The 18297-nt window shown below is 43.8% G+C and overlaps 1 protein-coding gene across 3 annotated transcripts in view; it reads right to left on the bottom strand.

Moving 5' to 3' along the window:
- The window catches only part of LOC148008701 (pseudouridine-5'-phosphate glycosidase-like), a 187079-nt gene that overhangs the window by 45754 nt on the left and 123028 nt on the right, over window positions 1-18297 (bottom strand). The gene's annotated exons all lie outside the window — the stretch shown is intronic.

The raw sequence follows: 18297 nt of genomic DNA, 5'->3' as shown, positions 1-18297 counted from the left end.
CCACAAAAGTTTGATGGACTAGTAACTGCCCTTAATACTCAGGTGAGACCTCAAGCTTTGACTTTTGAGGAGTTTTGTGCATTATTAATGGAGGAGGAGTTGAGGCTGAAAGCCCGAGAAGGAAGCAACAATGGAGATGCTGCATTCTCTGCCAATGCAAAAGGCAAAGGTGTTTCCTCCACCAAAAATGATGGTGACAAAAAGAAGAAGGGCGGCAAGAAGAAGTTTCAAGGAGAGTGCTTCTACTGTAAGAAGAAAGGACATGCAATTGCAGATTGTCGTGTCAAGAAGGCAGATGAAAAGAATGGTACCCTTAAAAGTAAAGGGAAAGAGACAGCCAATACGGCTGAAGCAGAGTTGGAATTATTCATGGCGACCATTGAGGAAGTGTGCTCCTCGGCGCAAGAAGAATCTACCACTGACTCTTGGGTGTTGGATAGTGGGGCCTCCCGTCACATGACCAACAAGAAAGGTCTATACAGTTCTATGCAGCCTCTACAAGAATCCATCACTGTGACGGTTGGAAATGATGCTAAATGCCCTGCTGCGGGCACAGGTACTATTTCTTTTGTTGCTGCAAATGGTGAAGTCAAAAAGCTTTCAAATGTGTTGTATGTTCCCGAAATCAGGAGAAATCTCTTATCAGTTGCTGCCATAACTGATCTTGGTCATGAAGTGAGGTTCAAGAAGACAGGTGCAGAAATTATTGATAGTGCTGGCACAATTGTTGGCAAAGGAGAAAGAAGGAACAACCTGTATGAGCTAAGTGCTCTTACAGCCACCGCTGGAGTGGGCACAAGTAAGCTTTGGCATGAAAGGTTTGGACACATCGGATTTGCAGTATTGAAGGAGATGCAAAAGCAAGGTATGGTTGCTCACCTACCTACAATAACTGAATTGAAGGAACCATGTGAAGCTTGTATGATGGGCAAGCAACAGAGAAAGGCATTTCCACAAGAAAGCAAGAATAGAGCACATGCTCCTCTAGAGTTGGTGCATGCTGACTTGTGTGGTAAGATGCCTACACAGGCCTTGGGGGGATCTTCTTATTTTATGTTGATTGTCGATGACTACAGTAGGAAGATGTGGGTGTACTTCCTTCGTGATAAGGCTCAAGCTTTTGGTAAGTTTAAAGAATGGCTAATACTTGTTGAGAATGAAACAGGGAAAAGTGTGAAGAAATTTAGAACAGATGGTGGTGGTGAGTTCAACTCAAAGGAGTTTGAAGGCTTTTGCAAGAGCAAAGGGATCAAGCGTCAATTGACGACGCCTCACACACCTCAGCAGAATGGTGTTGTGGAACGCAGGAATCGTACCATTGTGGAGATGGCAAGATGCATGCTAAAGGGCAAGGGATTGCCTAACCATTTTTGGGCTGAAGCTGTTAATACTGCAGTCTACATTCTAAATCGGAGCTACACAAAGGCTCTCAAGGGAAAAACACCTCATGAGGCTTACACTGGTAAGAAACCATCTGTTTCACATTTCAGAATTTTTGGATGTGAATGTTATGCACATGTTCCAGATGAGAAGAGAAACAAGTTACAACCAAAAAGCAGAAAATGTATCTTCTTGGGTTATAGTGATGAGCAGAAGGCTTACAAGTTATATGACCAAGAGGCAAAGAAGATCATCGCGAGCCGTGATGTGGTGTTCAAGGAGGAGCCGCATACAGTGGAGGAGGAGAAGGCAAGGTCTTCCACTTTATCATCAAGCGAAGAAGTAGTCCACTATGAACCTGTCCCGAGAGCTATCCCTATCCTTAAGGAGGAGGAAGCATCATCTTCAGATGATGAGGAAAAAGTTCACCAACCTGACATCACCCCACCGGAAAAGCCATTGCCGCGCTGGGTGAAGCAGCTCTATGACCACAATAATCCTATGCCTGCATCTGTTGAGGAGAAGGCAGACGGACCAAGGAGGTCTCAGAGAATAGAGGAGCAAAGGAGGGCTTCTGCTCACATAGTCAACATGGCCTTGATGGTTGAGATTATGAGAGAAGTAAAGGAGCCAACTGACTTAGAAGAAGCACTTGCAGATCCATCATGGAAGGCTGCTATGCAGGCGGAGTATGACAGCATAATGAAGAATGACACTTGGGAGCTAGTGGATCGGCCAGCAAAGCGGAAGATTATTGGCACCAAGTGGATCTGGAAGGTAAAGTACAAGGCTGATGGTACCTTAGAAAAGTACAAAGCTAGACTGGTTGCCCAAGGATTTTCACAAGTTGAAGGGTTTGATTTTCAAGAGTCATTTGCCCCAACTGCCAGAATGACCACTATTCGCACGGTACTTGCAGTGGCTGCCCACAAGAAGTGGCCAGTGTACCAAATGGATGTTAAGTCAGCGTTCTTAAATGGTGACCTCAAGGAGGAGGTGTACGTGGCTCAGCCACCAGGGTTTGAGGCCCCCCATTCTGAGAACAAAGTGTGTAAACTGAAGAAGGCATTGTATGGGCTGAAACAAGCCCCCAGAGCATGGTACCAACGGATAGATAGGTTCTTTTTAAACCTAAACTTCAAAAGATGTGCCTCAGATGCTAACTTGTATGTTTACAGGGATGGTAAAAAGTCTGTAGTGATTGTCCTATATGTGGACGACCTTCTTATTACAGGTGACTATGAAGATATGATCAACCAAACTCGAAAGGCTTTGAGTTTTGAGTTTGAAATGACAGACTTGGGCTTGCTGCACTATTGTTTGGGGATTGAAGTCTGGCAAGAGCCAGGAAAGATCTTCATCTCTCAGAAGAAGTATGCATGGGAGATCTTGAAGGCATTTGGCATGACCGAGTGCAAGGAGATAGCTACACCTATGGAGGTGAATGTAAAGTTATCCGTTGAGGATACATCAGCACTAGCAGACATTGGGAGGTATAGGAGGTTGGTCGGCAGTCTAATCTACTTGTGTAACACCAGACCAGATATCAGTTTTGCTGTTGGTGTTTTGAGCAGGTTCTCAAACAAACCTCATGAGAGTCATTGGAAAGCTGGGATGCGGGTGCTCAGATACTTGAAGAAAACTCTTGACTATGGTATCACATACAGTTTCGGAACTTCTCTTGTGGGGAACTGTGACTCAGATTGGGCAGGAGACATTGATTCCAGGAAGTCAGTTTCTGGTTATTGTTTCTCTTTGGGTTCAGGAATTTTCTCTTGGATTAGTAAGAAGCAACCAACAGTGGCATTGTCTTCTACCGAAGCAGAGTACAAGGCAGCTTGTTTTGCTGCATGTGAGGCCGTATGGTTGAGAAGGATTCTATGGCATATGGGAGTGCAGGATGAAGAACCAACTGTGCTGAGATGTGACAATCAGAGTTGCATCGCCATTGCCAAAAATCCAGTGTTTCATGCACGCACCAAACATATAGAGATCCAGTATCACTATGTGCGTGATTTGATGGAGGATGGGATAGTGGAATTGGTCTACTGTCCAACAGAGGAGAATGGAGCAGATATCTTCACCAAAGCACTTACGAAGGATCTGCTTCAAGTTCATCTTCAGAGACTCGGCATTGGGCCGAGGAGATAGTTCACCTATGGGTGGACATTGAGGGGGGGTGTTAGATATGATCAATGCCCCACCCTCATTAGGTGCTACCAATGATCCATGGTGCTCAAAGTTGTAAGGCCCCCATTATGAGGAGAAGCCAAATGTGAGCCCGGACATTGGTTGAGTCCTGACTTGTATATCAGATGAGGTCTATGTGACCGGATGGCAAAAAAAAGGTGACTGTTGTGGGTCTAATCTTTGGGTTAGACGGAGTGGTTAAGCTGGTAGCAACTCGAGGCACATTGCATTGAGTTGCGTGGTAAGGGAGTTAAAAGGGGCCCCTATTGTGGGGTCCGGGGGCCGCGGAAGCGGCCCCTGGCTGGGGGGTCCCAGGGGGGCCAGCGGCCCCCCTGGCGGGGGTCCGGGGGCAGCGCCCCCGGCCCGATGGTAAAGGGAATATTCCCTGGAATATTCCCTGGCCGACTAGTGGAGGCTCATATGGTAGGTCGGTCAGCAGGCCGACCTAACGACCTTCGCGGGCTATAAAAGCTAAACCCCTTCGCAGCCATCTGACACTTATCTTTCACCCAGTCAGAGTTGTTGTTCCAGCTAGCCTTAAGCTCTTCACCTATCTTCTGTCTAGATCGCCATCTAAGCTTCATTCATTGGAAGCGCACGGGTGGACAGAGCCATCTTTGTATCAGTTGTTTGGAGTTAAAGAATTTTACTGATTCTCCTCTTATCTGTTGTGTACTCTCTATCTCTTTCTCAGATTCTGTTCGCTGCGCCGTGTAATATTTTTACAGCCCTGTCTACAAAAGAAAGCGCCTAGTCTGAAAATGGAGTGCCCTGCACTAAATGTAGATCTGGCTGCCTGAAAACAGGCCGCCTAGGCTGTGATACCGCCCAGCACAGAGAAAGACTGCCAGCTGTCAAACACAGGTGTGGCTGTGGTTCAGCTGCCTGAAAACAGGGAACCCAGATTGCTGTGCTGCCGCCCAGGTCAGGTGGCGCCCAATGGCAGATTTTCAGCGATTGCTTCAACATGAATGCCCGGTGTGGGTTGAGGTGGAAAACTGTCCGGCTGTCTATTGGCCGCTGTCTATTGGCCACTATTAAAGGATGCCATGGCCGTTGTGGGCACTGTTTTGGTCCCCCCGAGCCTAAGGGCTACGAATCGTAACCGTTTGTGTATGTTATGGGATACTGCTCGGAAAAGGCCTGCTTGGTTATGTCTTAACTGCTCTGGCATGCATCCTTTGCACTTTCATCTGAAATGGGGTAACATTGGAGGCCTTGTTTTTCGTGTGGTAAATTGGGGCATTTTTATGGACGAATGTCCAGAAAAGCAACCGACTTCAGATACAGAGCATGTTTTGCCTCCCAGGGAAGATATGGTGATTGATGCTCCATCGCAGGATGCAACCCAACACCCTAAAGTTTTGGATAAAGGCAAACAACATGTTTCGGGCGTGGATTCCCGTGACAATGATTGGGTGGATGTACGTGCCAAAAAATATAAAAGGTTTGATGCTAGCATGGCGGATACTGTGCCTAATGCTTCACAAGATTCCTTGCGTACTTATACGCGCAGGAAAGACATGTTGTCGTCAGAGCACCCTTCTCATGCTATGGTTTCTTCTATTCCTCGCAATCAGCCCACGAGGAAAGTATATTCGGATGGTCCGAAGGGCCCACCTGCTAAGTTGGCTTTTGATACTAGAGGTAATGTGATTACCCCATGGGATCGGCGTTATTCCCGTTCCATCCCCAAGTCAGTGGATATACCGTCTACCTCTAAATCTTCCCGTCGGAACTCTTTTGCTGTGTTGGCCGATTTTTTGGACGAGGGAGTCCTTGACATTCTAGCAAAGAAGGTTAAATCGAGGCAAGTGTTGCCTCGTTCCTGATCTTCTTTTTGAATATACATGAAGATAGCCACGTGGAATGTGAGAGGCATTTGTTCTCGCAATAAGCAGCATGCCAGTTGGAGTTTATTGCATGAGAATCAGTGGGATGTCTTGTGTGCTGTTGAGCACAAGAGTCACGGCGAAGCAGGAAAAGTTGTGGATTGCCATGGCTTTCGCTTGTTTTATACAGGGACCCATGCCATGCATTATTCTGGGTGCTTATGATTGTCCATGAGAAATATCAACCTGTTCTTATCAAAAATGATGTACACGGCCGTTTTGTGGTGATTGAAGTTTTATTTGAAGGAGAGATCTTATGGTGACTTGGGCTCTATGCTCCAAATGACCCTTTATTCCGCCGGGATCTTTGGAATACTTTACAGACCTCCTTGTCACTTGACAGACGGGATTTCTTGACGGGGGATTTTAATATGTGTGTTGATCCTTCGCAGTCCACATCAGAGCATTCGTTGATGGATACTCCGGAAAGCCGTGTGTGAAATGCGTTTGCTCTTGCCGTACTTAAGCAAGATCTCTCATCATGGCTACATCCTTCTTCTACAAGATTTACTTTTCATTCTGCGCAGTATACATCTACATGGTCGCGGTTGGACCGCATGTACATCATGCAGGATGATGCTTTTCTTCTTGAGATGCTGGAAATGAAAGTGTTGCAGCAATACGCCTTGTCGGACCATTTTCCTCTACAAGTTGAAATGCTTGCACAACCCATTGCACCTTTTAAGCAATTTCTGGATAGACTCCCTTTGCGTTTCAACTCGTCTTATTTGAAAGATTCAATTTTTCACGGTTATATGCAGCAATTGATTGATAGATTTTTATTGGACTTCCCTTCTAAGAGCCATGCTTCTTTTGAACGATTGCTCTCTAATGTGCAGTGGGTTGCACGGCAGTATGGGATCCATCATGCCTCCCTTTGTCGGCAGCGTCGGCACACAGCGGAGGAATTACTGGTTTTGGTTCGTTCTCTACTGGTGGAGACTCCAGACGATGTATTTCTGCTACCATTGGCTATGCATTTGGCTGATCTTCTTAAAGAGTTTCAGTTGAAATCTTATCAACAGGCCAAATTGCAAAATTTGACAGCGAATTTGCAAGATAGTGCTTGTCAAACTCATAAGTTCTTTCGTGCTCTTCATGCATCTCCCGCTATGACTAGACTCCAGGATGCAGAAGATCAAATGGTCACTGATCCTTAGACTATTGTGAATATGTGTAGGAATTATTTTCTAGACCTCCTTCGTTCTACTCCTTCACCTTCGGACCAAACTACTCATGCTCGCTCAGTTTTCTATGATTTGGTCCGCAATCAGGTTCCACATGACATGCAAACTACTTTGGAGACAGATATTTGTGAGGCAGAGGTTATGGATGTTTTGTTACACTTGCCCAAGGATAAAAGTCCTGGTTGGGATGGTCTCACCAATGAATTCTTTGAGGTTTTTGCTACCAGTCTGGTGAAACCATTGACGGCTATGTTTCAGCAGGTGTGGGAAACGGGGTTCATGCCTTCCTCATGGAAAGGACTTATCAAACTGCTTCCAAAACTTCCTTTGCCGTCTATGTTGACACATTGGCGACCAATTTCTTTGATGGGTTCTATGTATAAAATCTTTTCCAAAGTAATGGCGAATCGGCTCCATAAGCATCTTCCTGCCATTGTACATCCTCTTCAATATGGTTTCATTAAGGGCCGAAACATTTTGCATAATGTCTTGAATATGCAACTGGCTATTGACTATGCAAGGCACTCTAATCAGGAGGTGGTATTGATTCAATTGGACCTGGAAAAGGCTTTTGATTATTTAGACTAGTCCTTCATTGCAGACCTTATGTCTACTATGAGCTTTGGCACTCGGATGGCTCGTTTGATTTACACCATTAGTGTTGCGGCTTCTTCGCGAGTTATGCTGAATGGTGGTGTTACTGAGCCTTTTGTCCTTGCACGCTCTGTGAGACAGGGTTGCCCTTTGAGTCCTTTCTTTTTTGCCCTTGCGACTCATCCGGTTCTTTCGATGTTATCTCATATGGCAGCTTCTACTCAGTTGGCTGGATTGTCTCTTCCTTTTGGACAGCACTTCATTAGTCAATCCTTGGCTGATGACAGCTTTATGATTTTGCGTGCGGATAAGGATAATCTTCATAAAGTATTAGATATTTGGACTCTCTTTGGTCATGCTTCTGGTCTTCATATCAATGCTTTGAAATCAGCCATTCTCAGTTGCACGGAGTCAAATTTGCAATCACTGGACTGGCAGGGAATGGTTGTTCCCCGTGGTTCCATTGTCAGGCATCTTGGGTACCCTTTGGGTGTTGATGTTCGGCCAAAGCAACTACTAGAGTGGATTTCACAGAAACTGACAGCTAAGTTTCTGTATTGGAAGTCACAGGCTTGGCCTTTCCATGTTCACCTCAAAGTGGCTCAAACAATTATATTGCCAATGCTCACATATTTCTTGCCATTGCTGCCTTGGACTACTACTACATTGAATGCTCTTACTCAGTGCATTCGTTTCATGTTATGGAAGGACTCCTTACATGCAGGTATTTCATGGATCTCTTGGTCGCATGCATGTATCCCCAAACGCATGGGTGGTGGGGCTATTTTGGATGCCGAAACTCATATGCTGGCACTCCGTTGGTCTCTTTTTCGTGCCATGTGCTTGGATCATTACCCGTGGGTCTTGATAGCCCGTTATTTTCTTGAGAATCACGGGCTTGTGCATGGTAATACTCAAATTCGAAGCTCCTGGTGGCATGTTCTTAATGCAGACTCTCGGTTTTCTAGTCCTTCATCATCCCTGCTTGCTCACTTGGTATGTTCCTGGAAATTGGTTCTCCAGAAGGCTCAATGCTCACATATTTCTTGCCATTGCTGCCTTGGACTACTACTGCATTGAATGCTCTTACTCAGTGCATTCGTTTCATGTTATGGAAGGACTCCTTACATGCAGGTATTTCATGGATCTCTTGGTCGCATGCATGTACCCCCAAACGCATGGGTGGTGGGGCTATTTTGGATGCCGAAACTCATATGTTGGCACTCCGTTGGTCTCTTTTTCGTGCCATGTGCTTGGATCATCACCCGTAGGTCTTGATAGCCCGTTATTTTCTTGAGAATCACGGACTTGTGCATGGTAATACTCAAATTTGAAGCTCCTGGTGGCATGTTCTTAATGCAGACTCTCGGTTTTCTAGTCCTTCATCATCCCTGCTTGCTCACTTGGTATGTTCCTGGAAATTGGTTCTCCAGAAGGCTCAATGGCATCCAGCCGAAGATCGCTTAGCTACTAACTCTTTTCAACAGGAACTGTTGGCAGCCTCGCGATTACTTTCTTGGAAAGGTAAACATGAGCTCAGACCAAAATTGAATCGTATGGCACGTTTGGGCTTGACTTCAGTTGCAGATGCCACCCTTGCTAGTCGCAATGTGTTGATATCATTTCATACAGCCAAAAGGCTTTTCAGAATCCCTCGTGGATACCATGATTTATGGGGACAGCTTTTGATGGTGCTCCAGAGCAGACAACCCTTTCCTGCCCTTGCTTCGGATTGTCCCTGGCAGGACTGGGACCTTGCAGGCTGCCTAAATTTGGAAAAAGCCTCAGCTAACCAAGTGTATCATCTTCTGATTAAAGATCATCAATGGGGCTGGTTACTAAAGCCAATACTGTATGGGGATTGCGTAAATCTCGGTCATGGTGGAAGGCAACAGTGATGGAGGGCTGGATGAACAAGACACCTTTCAAATGCAAGGTCTTTCTTTGGAGGGTGATGATCGGTGGTCTTCCTCTTGCTTCAGCCCTTTCCAAGCGTCGAATCTCTAACGGCAATTGTTTCTTTTGCACCACCAGTGTGGAATCGGCCCGTCATCGATTTATTTCATGCCCTCTTGCTAAGAAAATCTGGTCACTCTTGTCGGCAGTTTGGAGAGCAGTGGTTGGTTTCTCGCTAAGCCCTTTTGACTGGGTTTTTGCGCGGCCCAAATACCCCACACTAGCTCAGTCGCATATGAAGATCTTATTTCACTTTCTTAGATACTGGGGCTACTGGCACAATTGGACCATTCAGAATGCTTTTCTTTTTTATTCAGCCTATAATGTTCAGGGACATATTACTAGGCTTAAAGGCCTCTTGCATTGGCAGATAGATCTCATTCGGCACTCTGACTTACTCCCTCGGGAGGACTTACTTCCCTAGCATATGGCAATTTCCTCTGCGTCATTGCCATGACTTTTTGTAACTCTTTTGTAGTTTAGGGCTTTAGAGAGAGAGAGAGTTACACACGACGGCTTAGAGCCATCGTGTATCTTGTAATCATGTAAACTTGTACCTTTTTTCGTAATTAATACAATTACCTTTTACAAAAAAAAAAAGGAGAGAGAAGAACAAGAAGATCTTCTGTATAAAGTATGCTGAATACAAAGGAATGCAGATATGTACATGGACACTGTCTGTATGTCTATGTATCTTGACCTCGACAATGTCTCCCTGCTGGAAACCTCGAAGTCTGCTGCAATCTGCCCGATCTCTGCCCTGAAATCTGCAACTGCAAGAATGAGAGAGTGTGCTGGTGTCAGGCTATTTATAGCCTACTAAAAAATGCCAAAAATTTCAGATCGGTTAATGCAGCCGACTGTTCTGCAAATCCGGCCTACTATACAGCAGTCTGACTGGACTGCCACATGACAGTCTGACTGCATCCTGCATGGCACCTGCTGATGTGGCATTGCTGACATGGCACTAACAGATAAACAAACCTGCTCCGCACACTGAAACTCTCTCAAATGATTGCCCGGCTGGAAAACTGCATATGTACACAGCCTAACTGAGAAAAATGCCTGTCCAAGGGAGGACAATCTCTAGATTCTAACATGCTCAGCCTGTCAAAAGGCCACCCAACAAGGTATGAGGCAAACAACAGATGTGCTGCCCCCAAAACTGGTGATGAAGGTGACTGGAACTGCGAACAGAGTGCTCCTATTCAAGTTCTCCACCTCCCACGCATGGCTCTGATACCATGTGAGAGCGCACAACCAAAGGAATAAAATGAAAAAAGAGAGAAGGAGACAAATTGAGAACTCGGGAGAGAGAAGGAACAATGTGACTGCAATGACTGAAGGTACAAGGCTGCAACAATCAGCCCCAACATGCAGCTCTACGTGTCAGTGTGGGCACCAGGCGGTATCAGTGGTAGAGAATGAGGAGGGTTGGCTAATCACGAAGGATCAATGATGGATAATAAAAGTAGGAGGGCAAGCCACCTATATATAGGCAAAAAAGTGGCAAAACCCTAAATATGGTCAAACCCCAAAAAAATAGCCAAAAGTGCACAAAAAGAAATGCACTAATGTGCCCTCCATCTAAAGTGTCTAAAACACATAAAATGACAAACAAATACAATGTTAGAGCTCCTAATATCCTCGTCCGACTTAGACTAAGGCTCACAGGCAAGAGATGACCATACAAGACACATGACTGCTAACAGCAACAGCATGGCATACTAACATCAACTAGCTAGGGATGACCTGCATAGCAAAGCATAGCCTATAGAGATTGGCAACAACTGAAGTCTACTACTAATGGGCTCAAAATAGGTCCCCTTCTTCTGTAAATGCAGTATACACAAGTATTAGGGTTGGTACACAGGAGCTTCGCGATGGCTGGCTGCACCACGAACTGAGGTATCCACCAATGGAGGTGTGTAGACACTAGTGGGTGATAGTGCCATCTAATGGAAAATTTTGCAAAACAAGGATGAAGGTTCAATGGTAGGTAGCCTTTTATTTATAGATGTGTATCCTCCCAAAATTAGGGTTTTGGCTTATAGGACACAGACATTCTCTAGGAAAGTTCAATAGTTTAATGTTTTGGAAATGTCTTAAGAGAGCTAATTAAATGTTCTAAGTGTGTAATGCATTTTTTAGCTCAACACCCCCTTTCAGGCCCAAAACTGAAACCAAGGAGGGACTGCAAAGCATAGCTCAGCCCATAATACCTCGAGGCATCCCACCCCAAAACAACCAAGACATTGGACAAAGGGTGCATGTCAATTACCCAGTGGCCTACCAAGACTACATAGACAATGGTCATCTTACCTCAAGAGCCCAAAGGGTCACCCCAGAGAGGCAAGGGCATCAGACAAAGTGTGCACATCAGCTGCCAAGTGGCCTACCACGACCTACAATGCGATAGAACCGCTTTGAACTTTTTTTCTTTCTTTCCCTTCTTTGTTGGTTTATTTTTTTCCTTTCAAGTATCAGTGCCCCTAGGAAAGATAAAAGGGATATCCAAATCCAACATCACAAAATCAAAAGCTATCTCAACCACCGTGGGTATCAGTGTGACGAAAAAAATATGGAGGGTATGTGTGGGATGCTAGTAGGTATAGAGGTCTTGACATGGAGACTATCATAGGAGCTACCGCAAATATGGTGGATCCAAGTCAACCACTCTCTAACAAAGGAAAAGGGATAAATATACATAGATGCATGTTTAGAAGAACACAACACTAATGCATGGTGTAATGCAAAACGCCATGGGCAGCCAAGTTACCTATACTTTCAACCAACTTGTGTCTCTTTTGTTGTAGGAAAAGCAAAGTTGTCTCAACCACAATACTACTTTGGCAACCAACAGAAGCAATGCGTCTAGCAGGTCTCCCCTACTAGTGTGAAGGATGACCCCCTCTCTCCTCTGGAGATGGGGCAGAAGAGCCTTCACCTCAAATGTTGGAGTTCCTACGAGGGGAGGAGGATTGAGTCTTGGGTGGACTTCCCTTGGCCCTTGAGCGATACTTGTCGTCAAAGTGGTGAGCCTTTTGGCAATGTTAACAATACCTATTCCATTTGGAGATATGTTACCAACCCAATTTCAATCTTGGAGGGGAGTTACTTTGTTCCTTACTAGCTGACTCAGTCTTGGTATTGTTCTTTCCACCTCCTTGCTTCAGCTTCTAGGAAGTCAAGGCCCCCTTTGAATATGAAGATTGGGGTCTCTTATGAAATTGATCGAACAACCTTGCAAAATGCAAAAGTTGACACTCAAACTCATAGAAGGCGGGCAACTAGGATTGCGAGATAACTTAATAGATAAAAGTGAAATATTTATGGGTCAATTTATTCATGAACAAAGTGATGTGATCATAAGCTAACTTGCTGAAGCCAATTGTTGCAAATTCATTAGGAATCACCGATACTCAACCAACTTGATACTCAAATCATTCCTCTCAATGATTTTAAACTCATGGAGCTCATACTCAAGGTTGATACGTCGTGCACAATGGTGAGCCATGTGGCAATTGACTAGATGTGCCCAATACTTAAATAAAAAATCAAAGTGTTGAAGTTATGAGTGAAATTGAAACATAAGTCCTTGCATCAACTCAACTATAGCTATGACATTTCTGCTTTCCCAAGAACTAATTACCTTGTATGAGACTCTATGGGGAGGGTCATGTTGGGGTTCTTTCCCCTAAACAAGTTTGCATAAGCCTCGGAAATCGAAGACATGCTGCAACAAATTAGACCAAGTCATAAAGTTAAACCCATTAAAACAAGTATTATCCATAAACATATGCTTGGCTAATGCAGATGGATGGATGGTTGTGTGAAGTGGGGGATAGGTGGGTGGCATGGATAGAACTGTGGATGACTAGAAGCTAAATGTGGCATCAAATGGCCTAGCAAGGTGACTCCAGATTTGTGTCCCAAAGGAGTTGACTGAATAGTGCATGGTTGTGGTCCAAATGCTGACAAGGTATATATTGGCCCATTGGCTGATGACATGTTTCGCAAACTGTGTGGCCACCTAGGTGATCGGAGAGTAGAGTGAGGCTTGAGACACATGGGTGGGAGGGGTGGGATACATGTACATATAGGTCCCCATAGAGACTTGGGGAACAAAACCCCACCACCAATGCCTCCACCACCTGGTTGTGCAAAAGCAAAGAACCAAAAGCGAAAGGATGTGCCTATATTAGAAGATCCCCCAGCCCCAAACAGCCTTCTCTCGCCTTGCATGGGCAAGTTTGCCAAGTGGCAACCTTCTAAAAGCAACTTTCAGCACTAATTTATTAATTTTAAGAATTAAATTTTTGAAAATTAACCAACTATTCATTTTACCCTACCAATTAATTGGTTGATCCCCATCCACATTTAATGTGCTAACCCCTTTGGAACTTTAAGTTGTTCCCGATATTCATTGGCCTTAGGCTAGAATTAATTTATTAATTAATGCCTAGTCTTAATGTGAGCGCATGACACTTTATAGGCCAATCAATGCCCTAGGCCCAAACTGATACCATGCACTCACAAGTACCTATCTAGCATAACTCCACATGACTTTGCCAATGTCACCCACTGCATATTTAGGGTAATTAATCCGTCACCATGAAATAATTGACTTACACTTCACATGTGTGCACCTCACATGTGGATAATTTAATAATACAAAAGCTAAGCATCAAAAATACGTCCCCGTGACATACAATATAAATTAGTCATCAAGTTGAGTGCATTTCAGTTTATGCCAAATCTTGGGCTACTCAACTCAATAAAACCCTTAGCTAAATAGTCTTGAAGTTGCTTGGCTATCTTGTCCTCCTCTTTCAAGCTAAATCTATAAGGTTGCCGAGAGAGTGAATAGTTGATCCTATAATCTAAGGTTCCACGAGACGGCGAAAGTTCATCAAGTAGCTTGAAAATAGAAAGACATCAGCATCCTCATGTAATATTAGATCCCGATGCTCACTTACATTTGAATTTATATTAAGATTATTATTAAAAGAAATTGAATTACATTGAGAATCAAATAATTAAACCTTTTTAACAAAACAAATATAAGTAGTAACACTTGGATCGAAAAAACATTTAAGTAAACTTCATTGCTAAAATCATCATATATACATTATTTTCAATGATCGCGAAGGGTAAACAATCCTCAATCATATGAAAATGACCATCAAGCTCAAAAGAAAGTACATGATTTTAATAATCAATATGCAATGAGTATTTATCAAAGAGACACGGTATGCCAAGAATGACATTGACATGGTCAAGGCTCATGAGTTGAAAATTCATAAGCTAATGGTATTCTTCGATCGAAAGATCCAAATCCGATACCACCTGATCCCAACGACCCAAATAGGGCCCTCTGCATATAGGACATGATAAATTCGATCAAAAAGTATCGTGTGGAGCCATAGTCTCTATAAGTGCAAGAAAGAACGTGAGAATGACAATGCTTTAAAATCAACCAACTTGATCAATTATCACCATGAAAATTTGGGGGAAGAGAGAGAGAGAGAAAAAAAAAGAGAGTTCACACCACATTGAGAGGGAAACTAGCCCCTCCCTATTTACAAAAATTTATTAAAGCAAACCATGGGCACCAAGTGCCTAAACCATGTACAAAAAGACTGATTTTTGGGCATTTCTAAAAAATTAGGGTTTTGAAACCATGATTTCTACATACTCCAAGTAGCAAGTTGATTTTCTTCTTTAGTATTTGGACTAGATCGAGCTAAGTTGAAAGTGCTTCTTGGATGAGTGATAGATAGGAGAGTACAAAGCATGTGGCTAAAATTTCAGCATAAGAGCTTATTCAAAATAAAGAGAGGCCTCCATTATATAGGTGTTGGCCTTGGGTGCTCAAAAGTGGACAAAAGAGGCTACAAATGACAAGTGTTTACTGAAAATGACAAGTGCAGGGACACTTGCCTCTTCAAAATGACACACGTCTTATTCTAGATGCCACATGTCACCTTTCTAGAGAAAGAAGCTTCTAATCCTTCTACTCTAAAAATCTCTCAGATCGTCAAGAATTTGAGATAGCCACTAAAGATAAAACTGTCTCTTGCATATTCTGGAACCTTTAATACGAACAAATTTCTATTTGAGCAACTTTCAAAAATAGTAACCTCCTAGATTTTAGAAGTCGCCAAATTAAGATTCCGGAGAACTTCACCATATAGGTTCATTAGTTTATGGTTTGTTTCTTTGATCATAAGCATCTAGTTTCACTTTCTAAAACCACTCATTATAAGGGCTTCTAGTCAATGTGATTACTCAAGCCGACTGGACAGAAACTATTTGACCTACATTGACCAACTTGCAAAAAGTTGTCTGGCCGACCTGCCACGTGTCACCTACTGTGCTTGCCGCCTACTGACGTTAGCTATACGGACTGCTTGCAAAAAACTGCTCAGGTTTGAAACTGCTTGTCTAGGAAACGCTAACCTCTAATAGCATGACCTTTTAAAGGCCATTGGGTGTATAAATGGCCAAGAGGTTGCAATTTTGTTCGATAATAGTTCTACTCATAATTTCATTTAGTTCTCGCTTGGTATAGAGACTATAACCAACCTTTTGTATATCAATTGTTATAAAGACATATTGGCTCAATGATTCAAATTAATTTTATGCTTATATACTTTGAAAGGCGATGCGTTGCATTCAATGCAGCCGACCGACATTATTTCTTGTATTTTTTCTTAGGCTATTTATTCGCCCCAATCTCCGCACACTTTCTTAGTTCTAATCTCAAGTTTCCAGGATGTTGATCCTGGAGACTGTCCATGGGCTTCACGGAGTGTGAGTTCTTCAAAGGTGGAGACATATGCAAACATCCTCTCTGCACCCGTGTACATATCTACATCCTTATACAGCATTCCTCACCGCAAATTTTATGTGTTTCACTGTCTCTTTCTCTCTCTGTTCACTCTTTCTCTTGGTCCTACGCTTCCGCAGTGCTTCACTCTTACATGGTATCAGAGCATTGAAGGATTGACCAAGGATGGTACCAAAGAGGAGATTTCAGAGCGACACAAGGCTGCATTTTCGGGCAAGCAGGAGGGCTGCACATCAGAACAAGGCTGAGACAAGCATGGGTGTGCGAGAAAGGAGCAAATTCGTTGAAGCTACTGCTGATTTTTGCTGTTAGAGAAGGAAGAAGGCTATGTTTTGGGTCTTCAATTGCAAATTTTACTTTGCCATCACCTTTGGCAGGTGAAGAAGGCGCAGGATGAGCACTAAAGAGCCCACAAGCTGCATTTACATAGTCAGAGGGGACTGCTTTTTGTGTTTTTTGCACGCATTGTAGATGAAGATGTCTTCTAAGGCTGAGACAGAGTTTCAAGCAATCATGGACCAGAAGGTGCCCGTGTTACTGGCTCTTCCATCTGATCAAAAGCTCAATGGCAAGAACCACCATATCTTGCGGGTTATGATGCTTGCCATTTTGAAGTCCTATGATTTGGCAAAGCTTGTTACGAAGGCTATTCATCATCTTTCTTCGCGAGACGAGTCCAGACTCACTTCCAATGAGAAGTTGGAGTTGGCAAAGACTCAGGCACGACAAACTCAATGCTCGCACATGCTCGTTTTTATTTCTCTCATGCACTACAGCTACTCTCTCTCATATTGAGCATTTGAGGATGGCCTGGGAGATATGGCTAGAGCTTGATCAAATGTATAATCGCATGACCGTCATAAAATGAGTTTCTTTGGTAAGTGCAGAAGGACCATGAGAGTCAACAAGTCATCTTCTATGCAAGAGCATATTAACAAGCTAAGAGACAGCTTCAGATGCAAGTACAAAACACAGGGAATGTAATCACTTCCAAAGACATGGAGATAACTGTTCTTTCACAGTTACCGCCCCGTTTCAGTGGTTTTTACTCCGCTTTCATTACTTCAAGGCGTTCTGAGACTCTTCAATGGGAGGAGTTCATTCCTATGGTCTTGGACCAAGAGGAGCAGTTGAAAGGGACCAATGCTTCTAGATCCGAGGCTTTGGTAGCTCAGTCCGAAGGACCAAAAGAAGGAGGAGGACAAATTCAAAAAGGACAAGGAAAAGAAGTCCACTTGTCACATCTGTGGCAAGATAGGTCACTGGAAAAAGGATTGCCCCGACAAGGAGAAGAAAAAGGAGAAGGAGAAATCTTCAAAGGATTCCGGAGCGGTGGCTGCTCCCTCATCAGCTCCTTTGCTCCACTTAGAGGTGGTTGAGGCACCGACCCTAAAGGCTTCTAATGTTGCATTGATTGCCCCATACACTCAAGAGTGGATTGTTGACAATGATGCCTCATGGCACATGACTCCGTCAACAGGTATTGATCATTTGCAGCCTTCGCAAGGCCAGATTCTAATTGGTGATAGTTCTATTCCTATTCAAGGACAGGGTGACATGCATCTTATTCCAAATGGGTGAGATGGTGCCCATACATCCAAGGTGCTTTATGTTCTGGCCTTGAGATACCATCTACTTTCGGTGCACAAGATTTGTGCCCCCAGACTCTTGGTCAAGTTTGATGTGGGGATTCTTGATCGTGGATCAAGACAGGTCCTTGCTTCAGGTTATGAGGAGAATGAAGTCTATAAATTGCGGTCTTCTTTTGCCTTGACTTCTCTTTTTTTACCTCTCAAATGCAGTCCGAGCTTTGGCATGCTCGGTTTGGTCACCTCAACTATGATTACCTACAAAAGGCGTCTAAGGGACAGCTTGTTCAAGGTTTGCCGGATATTGTGGTGAGCCAGCCACCTTGTGTATCCTATATCCGTGGGAAGCAAACTCGTGATACTATTCCCAACAAGGCTTCGATGCAGTCTTCAGCACCCTTGGAGCTTGTTTCTGCTGATCTTTGAGGACCAATGAGGACGGAGCCCTTTACAAGGAGCTTGTATTTCATGCTGATTGTGAATGATTATAGCAAGATGATATGGGCTTATTTCTTGAAGCATAAGTCGGAGGCTTTCTCCAACTTTATGCATTGGTTGCTCTTTGAGAAGAACCGATCCGGTCAGAAACTGAAGACCTTACTATCCGATAAGGGCAGAGAAGTTGTTTCTAATAAGCTTGCTCGTTTTTATGCAGA

Source organism: Lygodium microphyllum, unplaced genomic scaffold, assembly GCF_053477565.2.
Source record: "Lygodium microphyllum isolate KBCC unplaced genomic scaffold, Lygodium_microphyllum_v1.1.10 scaffold_78, whole genome shotgun sequence".
NCBI classification, from domain to species: domain Eukaryota; kingdom Viridiplantae; phylum Streptophyta; class Polypodiopsida; order Schizaeales; family Lygodiaceae; genus Lygodium; species Lygodium microphyllum.
This window is presented reverse-complemented; position numbering and strand designations above follow the sequence as displayed.